The sequence below is a fragment of the Ochotona curzoniae genome, unplaced genomic scaffold (genome assembly GCF_017591425.1).
Source record: "Ochotona curzoniae isolate NIBS_2020 unplaced genomic scaffold, NIBS_Ocur_1.0 patch190, whole genome shotgun sequence".
Lineage (NCBI taxonomy): Eukaryota > Metazoa > Chordata > Mammalia > Lagomorpha > Ochotonidae > Ochotona > Ochotona curzoniae.
In genome coordinates this window covers 200,193-208,656 of record NW_024466740.1, presented here as the reverse complement: position 1 = coordinate 208,656, position 8,464 = coordinate 200,193, and positions in this window count along the sequence as shown.

Below are 8,464 nucleotides of genomic sequence, written 5' to 3'. Positions count from 1 at the left end.
TGCCTGGCATTAGGTTTGTGCTCCCCCTTGCCGCGGCAAGATGGAACTCTTGCCTAGCCCTCCTCATCCTCAGCCAGCAGCCAGGGAGTGAGTTCCCTAAGCAAGGTTCCCCATGGACCTCCACTCAGAATCTCACTCCCAGAACTCGTCCACCTGCCGCTCCTTATTCTGTCTTCCCTTCATCTACTCTGAGGACTGTTCTGACTTTGGCTTTCTGCACTTAGGGGATCTCTGGGCATCTTCTCTTGGAGTCTTTGTGCCTTTGGACTTTTGGGGGATCATCCCAGCTCCATTCAGCCTGCTCCAGGCATGGTACCAGGCTGTCAGGACAGCCACAATACAGCTATTTCTGAGTTAGTAGAGGATTTAAGCAAGAATCTAGACCATCACAGCTCACTGTGACCAGTCCTGGGAAGGAGGTGAGGGGCAGGATACCAAGGGATGGCCATGGGAGCTCAAAATGGGTACCAAGAGACTGATGTCAGATGTGGGCTGGATGTTGTGGCACTGTGGTTAAGCTGCTGCCTGAGACACCCACATCCCAAATCAGAGGACTGTTTCAGATTCCTGCTAATGCACTCTGGAAGGCAACAAGTGATGACTCAAGTACTTTAGCCTCTGCCATCCACATGGAAGGATCACCAGGACGCTCCCAACCCTCTTCTTGTGTCCCAGGTAAGAAAAAGAAAGAAAGAAAGCAACAGAGAATATAACTGGAAGAGGAGCAAGGTCTTGGAGAAACCGATCATACAAGTCCTTCCGGAAGCTGAGAGTTTGATGGGAACACCGAGACAGCCCTTCAGGGGCTCCACTCCCACCCTGAGCAGAAGACAGCCTCATCCCACCGACAGAGGAATTAGCAGCCTGTGGTTTACTGAAGGGAATGATGGCGACAACAGAATCAAGCCCTAGTTAAGTTCCTGAATAGAATTATTCAACCTCTCCTGTCAGCAGCCTGGTGCAAGAAGTGTCACCATTTCCTGATGCAAATACTATTTATTTCAGTCCCTACTGGGTTTTTTTTTTCTTCAATCAATGTCTGCAGGTATTTTTTAATCAACGCACATACACTCATTTAGAGGGATAAAACATTCAACAGAATGAAACTTAGAGATGACTCAGATGTTGAAAGTAGCAGGCATGGACTTTATATAACTATTATTGATGCACTTAAAAAGCTGATGGGAAAAGTGAGTAATACTCATTAACAGTTTCAGAAAAGAGTCAAGAAAACTTGAATGTGAACGTCAAAAATGCAAAACACAATCTAAAGAGATCAATTCCTCCCATGTCCTTGTCAGCAAGCTGAACCCCCACTGAGCAAAACCAGTGAATTTGAAGCTAGATCAATAAAAATTATATACACTGGAGCACAAAAACTAATGAACAACAGCACAAAGCACGCAAACTCCGAAGGAGTCCTAAAGGGGGAACAGGGATGGATGGAGATCAGTTTATTTCCGCACAAAAAGTTTTTAATCCACCTGGGGAAAGGGTCTTTAGGAATTCCAGGGAAAATGCCTGTCAGCCTGTGCAACGCAGCCCCACCTCCTTCCAGGAACGTTTTCAGTGCTGCCCGGAGCTCCAACCGCTTTGGCTCTCTGTCCTCTCCTGTCTCACCCTGTCTGTTCTTGCTCCTTCTCCCTTGGGTCCTCTCCTTAAAAGCTACTTGCACCCAAGTGTCTGTCTCAAATTCAAGACAGAATCTGTTGTGGAAGGCCCAGGACCTCAGAACTGTTTGGCTCTTGTCGCTGCAGAAAGAGCCACTCTTGCTGTCCCTGAGCCCCCACCCCCGCCCTCACCAGGGACCAGCCACAGCCATGATGCTCCAGTGAGAACCGTGCCATTTGGTTATTCTCAAGAGAGAAACCGCAGCTGCTATTTCCAGGAGAGGGAAGAGGCACAGTGAAGGTTGCCCTCATAGCTGAGCAGTTATTGCTTTTGCAATTTTTTCCACTGATATTCACACCCCAGGAGCCAAGAACATACGGCCAGGCAGCCAACAAGTTCCTGTGTTATTCAGTTCCCAGGCCTCCACTAGATGCACACACACGCACACGTGCACACACACACTCACACACACACACACACACACACACACACACACACACACACAGTGCAGTGCCTAAAAAGGAAAATCAGATCATGCCAAATTTATGACACCCTTTGAACCTGGATTGTTCCCAGCCAATCTCTCTATGCCTCCAGGAGGAGACAGCTGGGGACACGTGCCATGGAACCAAATGACCCCACAGACCAAAAGCAGACAAGGAGCGCGAACAAGCCCAGCCCTGGCACAGAGCCCCATGCAGGGTAAGCTGCCAAGTCTTTCCCCCTCCTGGTTTGGCCTGACCTCTGCGGTGAGTCACCTCCTCTGCCTGCAGCGTGGCCACCCATCCATCAGAGGGGAAAGAGACAGCCTTCTCCCTGTTAGGGACAACACTTCTTCCGAGCAGCCAAGGGAGAGCCATTCGGAGTCTCCTGGAGGGACATCCAAGGAAGCTGTCGATGGGACAGGGTGCCACTCTGCCACTCCTGCTACCCACGTCTGAACCCTGTGGAGAGCCTCCATGTGCAACCATGGCAACAGGAAGAATACAGAGACAAGGAAAACATGTCAGTCCAACATGTTGAATGACAACCAACAGGACATGAAAATGGTTGTTGGGCTTTTCCAAGTAACGGATCTTTGTTAGCATCTCCTTTTCAGTTCATGAGAAACCAGAGGGTAGAAGTGATGAAACTGAGCCAAGTGCTACAGGCTGTGTCCATAGACCAGTTTCCACATGGAAAACTGAGTTAATGAGATGCCAAGGGGTGTATAGAGTGATTCCTCAAAAAGTCCGTCAGAAACGTGCATTATGACAAAACTGGGCATGGATCTTTGCCTTTGAATACCAGGTTTTCCAATGACTCTTTGAAGGATCCCCTAGGCCACTGAGGGAATTGAATCGAAGCTCCAGAGTATGCTTGTCTGGAGAAAGCTGCCCTGTGAGCTATCTATGCACTCCCAGACTATCCCCACTGAGGAGAGGACCTCCTTCTGAAGGTCAAGCCAAGTCCACACGGGGTCTCTGCTGTCACCAGCCAGTGGTGGCACGGCAACCACACACCCAGCATTCAGATGTCCTCAGAGGCTGTGTTGTCCATCCCCATCCCCAGTGTGACACTACTGTGAAAAGCATGATTTTTTTTAACAACTGAAGCTGAACCTCAGACAGATGCTATGACTAAAAATAAGATGCGATCTAAACTTTCCCACTCTTGGTCTTCACCAAGGACTGGTGAGGCATAGAAGAGCTGGTTCATATCCAGGATGCTCCACTTCTGATCCAGTTCCCTACTAATGGCCTGGAAAGAAGCAGAAGATGGCCAAAGTACTTGGGTCCCTGTACCCACATTGGCGATCCGGATTAAGCTCCTTGCTTCAACCTGGGTCCAGCCCTGGCCGTTGAGGCCATTTGGAGAGCAAACCAGCAAATGAAAGCACTCTCTCTCACTCTCAAGCTCTCTCTCTCTCTCTCCTTTTCTCTCTGTAACTCTGAATTTCAAATAAATAAATCTCCCCCACACTCCCTCCTAAAAAGATAGCCCAAGAAATCCCAAAATGTCTAGATACATTGACCAGGCTTTTCCATTCTTAAGAGATTTCTCCATCACAAGATTCCTACCTCAGTACATTGCAACAGCAGTATGTGCTAAAGACAATTCCAAACCTTCAACATCCCCCTTGCCAAGTGTGGGCTCCCTCTTTTCAAACGGGATCCCTCCTTGGTGACTCATTCATCCAAAAGAATGAGGCAAAAATGTTGTTGTGGAAAGTTTCAGGTTAAGGTGCTAAGAAGCCCCACAGCCCTTGCCTGGGTCATGAATAATTTTTGCCCTTTTGCTGCTCTAACACAAAACACAGCTACCATAGATTGAGAGGTGCAGGTCACACACCAACGCTCTGATAACAGCCCCATTAATAGCCCTCAAGGGCTGTAAGCCAAGGAGGTGAGGCATCCTGGACATCAGTCACAGCCCCAGAAAACTGCAACCCCAGCCACCTGCTGACTGCACCTGCACAAGGGACCCTGGGCAACACCTGCCCAGTCAACTCCCTGTTCCCAACCCCCCACTACACACACAAACCATAAGAAACAGTGATAAGTCAGTTTTAAGTTCTTGAATTGTGATCTCATCTTTATCCAGTAAATTGATAGCTAGAACCACAATTGGCAAAGACCACACTGCCTGCCCACAGGGAGGGGATAGCTCCCCTTGCTCTCCTCTTTTCAAACTCCTGAAGAATGCCACAACAGCAGAGTGACAGTCCAGAGAAGCTGATCAGATTCTAAACTACAAGAGCTTCATTGCACAACAGTTCCTGAAGTTCAAAAACAGAAAGGCTAAACTGGTGACAGGGCCAGAGCTGCGTCTCTTCTTCCCAGTCCCATGCCCCAGCTACAGCACCGTGCTGCCTGCCATCTGCTCTGGAACAGAGCAGCCAGAATCTTCAATACATGTTCTGCCAAGCATAACTCTTTCCCTGGCCAAGCTACTCTGAGACTCTCAGCACCACTGCTTGCAACATGACCTCTGAGTTAATTAGTCTCCACAAGTTAGTTCATGGTGTTGCTAAATGACTCTCCAGTTACTCGTGACATCTGTTTGCAGCATCTACTATGTGCCAGGAAATGAGTTAGACCTACATATAAGGGACACAAGCCTAAATAAAAAATAGTCTCTTCGCTGAAGCGATCCACCTAGGCCAGCTCCCAGACACAGTCAGCTACAGTCGAGAGATGAGCGCTGAACAACACCCTCTGTGATATGCCAAAGAGGCATAAAAGGAGGAGCAAGCGAAGCTTCGCAGTATAGTGGCATTGAGCTGTCTTCAAACAAGAAACAGGAATTTGGAAACAAGGAGCAGGTAGGGGATGCAAGCCCTGAAAGAGGGAAATAGAAGACCAAAATTTAGAGCGCTCAAAATCCAAAGCATGCTGCAGACCTCCAAGAGTCCAGAGACCACAGGAGTCAACCCAGAGAGACCTGGAAATGAAAGACCAAAGGCTTACAGGTCAGGATACACATGGAAGTGGACCCTGTGGGACGGTACTTGCTGTATACCAGGAACAGGGGAGATGTGCTTTGTGCAGTGGTGACTTGGGCAGTGACAAGGTGCAGGAGAGTGCATTAGTCAGCTTTTATTGAGTAACAGACACTCCACAATCATAGTAGCATTTACTTCTCATTCTTGCATTTTGGAAAAGCTGGTCTGGGCTAAGGTCCACAGGGTTTAGCTCCATATCTAGTAGGCTGTGCGTCTGGTCCATGTGTCACTCATCCTGTTCAAACCAAAAAATACACTTGGGTGCTGGGGAGAAGCCAACAGTACACAGGTGCTTTTCAGGTACAACCACCTGAATTCTGCTGCTAACTGTCCCTGCAGCATTGCAAATGTTGTTAGCTGGGAATTGCATTCTCTTTGGAAAGCTGTGTTCCTTCTGGCTCTCTCTTCCTGCCCAGCTTACATCCTCACACCCAGCCCATCCACCTGAGCTAAGCCACTCTCCCTTGTCTTTTATACCTCTCCTGACCCACACATAAGCTTCTGACAGGTTTGAAAATCACACCCAAGCAGCAGGTGGAGCTAGGTATCCAGCCTCCCAAAGTTTGGCCCTTACAAAGCCGTCCCCTTACCCAATTCCACCTCTCTGGAGAAGACTCATGCTCTCCTGATTCTAGGCCTATGGGTAAGAACTGTAGAAACGATCAAAGCCAATATGCCAGGGTACATTTCTCTGCTGTATTAGTCAACTTTTTAAACTATAATGCAATACCTGATGCAGGCTAACATCGTAAAGAAAATAGGCCTATTTTGGCTCTTGGTTCTGCAGGTACAAGGTCAATGGATCTCATCTGGTTTAAACAATGCTGGCAGGGACCCGAGGCACACAGGGTGTAAAATATATGATGAGCACATGTGTGTGTCTGTCCCTGAGGGCACTCTCTCATTATAAAGCCAGCAGGATTCAGTCGTGGGCTCCACCCTAGTGCTTCAATCTAACCATAATCACTCTTCAAAGGCCCCACCTCTGAACACCGTAATGGATTAACTTCCCACTCTCCGTACCATCCACTTATGACTTGAGGATTTAAACACCAGTATCTCAGACCATTAGGAAGGAAGGAAGTGCTCAAGAACACACATTGAAACTTCACAGTGAAGTATGTCAGAGGAATAGAGAGCCAACTGAAGAAGCTCACACTGGCCAAAGCTGGAATTATTTGAGATATAAAGTAAATGAGAACTGAATTACAGCCAAAAGTACCAGTGAAATATCCATGGGTGAATATAATATTGGAAAAAAATTAGTTAATCTATGCCAATTCTCCACCCTCATGGAGCACAGTTTGTTTCCCAGAAGGGAACAAAGAGTGACTAGCTACCTGGCACACATCACAGCAGCTAGCAGGTGCTCATGCCTAGAGCAGGTGCTCTCAGGAGAGGGAGAAAGATCAGACAAGCCCTTGTAGAGGGACATCCAGCAAAAAGCCTTCAAACCACTAAGGTCACCAAACACAAAGGGGAAGAGAAATTGTCACAGGCAGGAGAAGCCCAGGACAAGCTGAGGAATGTCACCCTGGGGACAGACCAAGGACCTACATAGGCACGGAATGTGAATCCCATTTGATCTTTACTGATATCAACATGTAGGCATTGTTTCATTATCATACCAGATGTCCTGTGCTGATTTTAAGCCATGGGGGAAGCAGGTACAGGTTTTACCTCTGTCCTCTTAAGTCATTATAAAATAAAAAGCTTGTTTCAGAAGAGTAAAATGGAAAGGTGTTCAGTGTGCAAATAGGAGAAAGCTGAGTAGTGACTCCAGGGTTCAGGGAGACAATGCTTTTGGATTGGAAAAGGAAACAGCTGAAATCCAAGAAAGCAAGAAACAGCCACTGTGGTCAGCTGGAGATGGCAATGACCTAGACCAGGGTCTATGAGAATGGACAGGAGGGTGGGACTCCCAGAATCTACCTACCCGCTCCTTTAGTAAAACCAATTCTCCCTCACACTGCCAAGTATCATCATGAATTCTGTGGTACCATACCCCACTGTGGTTACTGTTCTTCAGCAGAATGGAGGAGGTTCAGCTATAAGCAACCATCAGGGTGAGCCCACAATCAGTCAAAAGATCAGCAGTCATGCAAAGGTCTACAACGTCATGGATTTAGAATCTATGGCTCAACAGATTCTCTTAAAGGACCAGAAGTTGAATCGCCAAAAGCTTAAGCGAAATATTCCAAGATTTCATCCACTTCTACACCCACCCTCCCCACACTATCCCTCAAATAAAACCTGTCTGAAGCAGCTTCCGAAATAGCAAACACACAGCAAGGAGACTTTTGATCAAATCCCTCAGACTTTGGCATTTGGCAACCCAGCAGAAATCCCAGTCAGCCTATCAGAATGCAACTTGAGAATCTGCTTTTTGGGACACATGCATCAGCCAACACAGGAAGAAAGGAAACCCAAAGCTTGATAATGGGGCAGCACACTTACAGAACAGAGCAATCCGGCACTTGGCGGAGATGGAGTATTTTGAAGTAAACACACAAAACCAAGAAGTTTTCTGGTTTCTGTCAACCAAGGATCAGGAGGCAGAAAAACGCAAGCATTTTTCTCTCCACAAATAAAATCCCATGTCCAGAAAGCTCTTCAGGAAGCATTCACTGAGTGGCTGTGGCTCGCAGACAGTGCTCCTGCCTCTCGAAAACAGAGAGACCTTCTGGGAGTACCAATAAGGCATACCATAATAATGATCTCCAACACAGAATTTCCACCAAGAAAGACGGGAACTCTGAAATCAGAAGTGAAATGAAACACTGGGATTGCAAGAGGGTAGAAGGAATGGAGGGATGGTGGTTCATTCAGGGTTTCAAAAATATGAGTTTTGTCTAAATTTTTCATTTGGTTGTTTTGTGATATTGTCTGCTTTTGGCTTTGGCTAATTGAGAGTTCTTTGGTTTGTAACATTTATTTGGCTTTTATTTGAAAGGCAAAGTTACAGAGAGGGGAGAAAGTTCTTCCATCCACTAATTCACTCCCCAAATGGCTTCAGTAGCACGAGTTGAGCCGATCAGAATCCAGGAGCCAGAAGGTCCTTCTGGGTCTCCCATATGAGTGCAAGAAAAATCCTCTGCTGCTTTTCCAGACAATAAGCAGGAAGGTGGATCAGAAGTGGAGCAACTGGGACATGAACCAGTGTCCATAGAGGATGTGGGCACAGCAAAGTCTTATCTGCTACAGCACTGTCCTAAAATTTTCTAAAGTTTTTTTTTTCTTGATCCTCTGACCAAATTGTGACCCTCTTTAAGGACATTCTGATGGATCCTATATGCCATGAGCCCAGACAGAGGAAGTAAAGGGTCCTACCGGCCATCAGGCACCTCTTAAACTTAGATCAGCAATGAC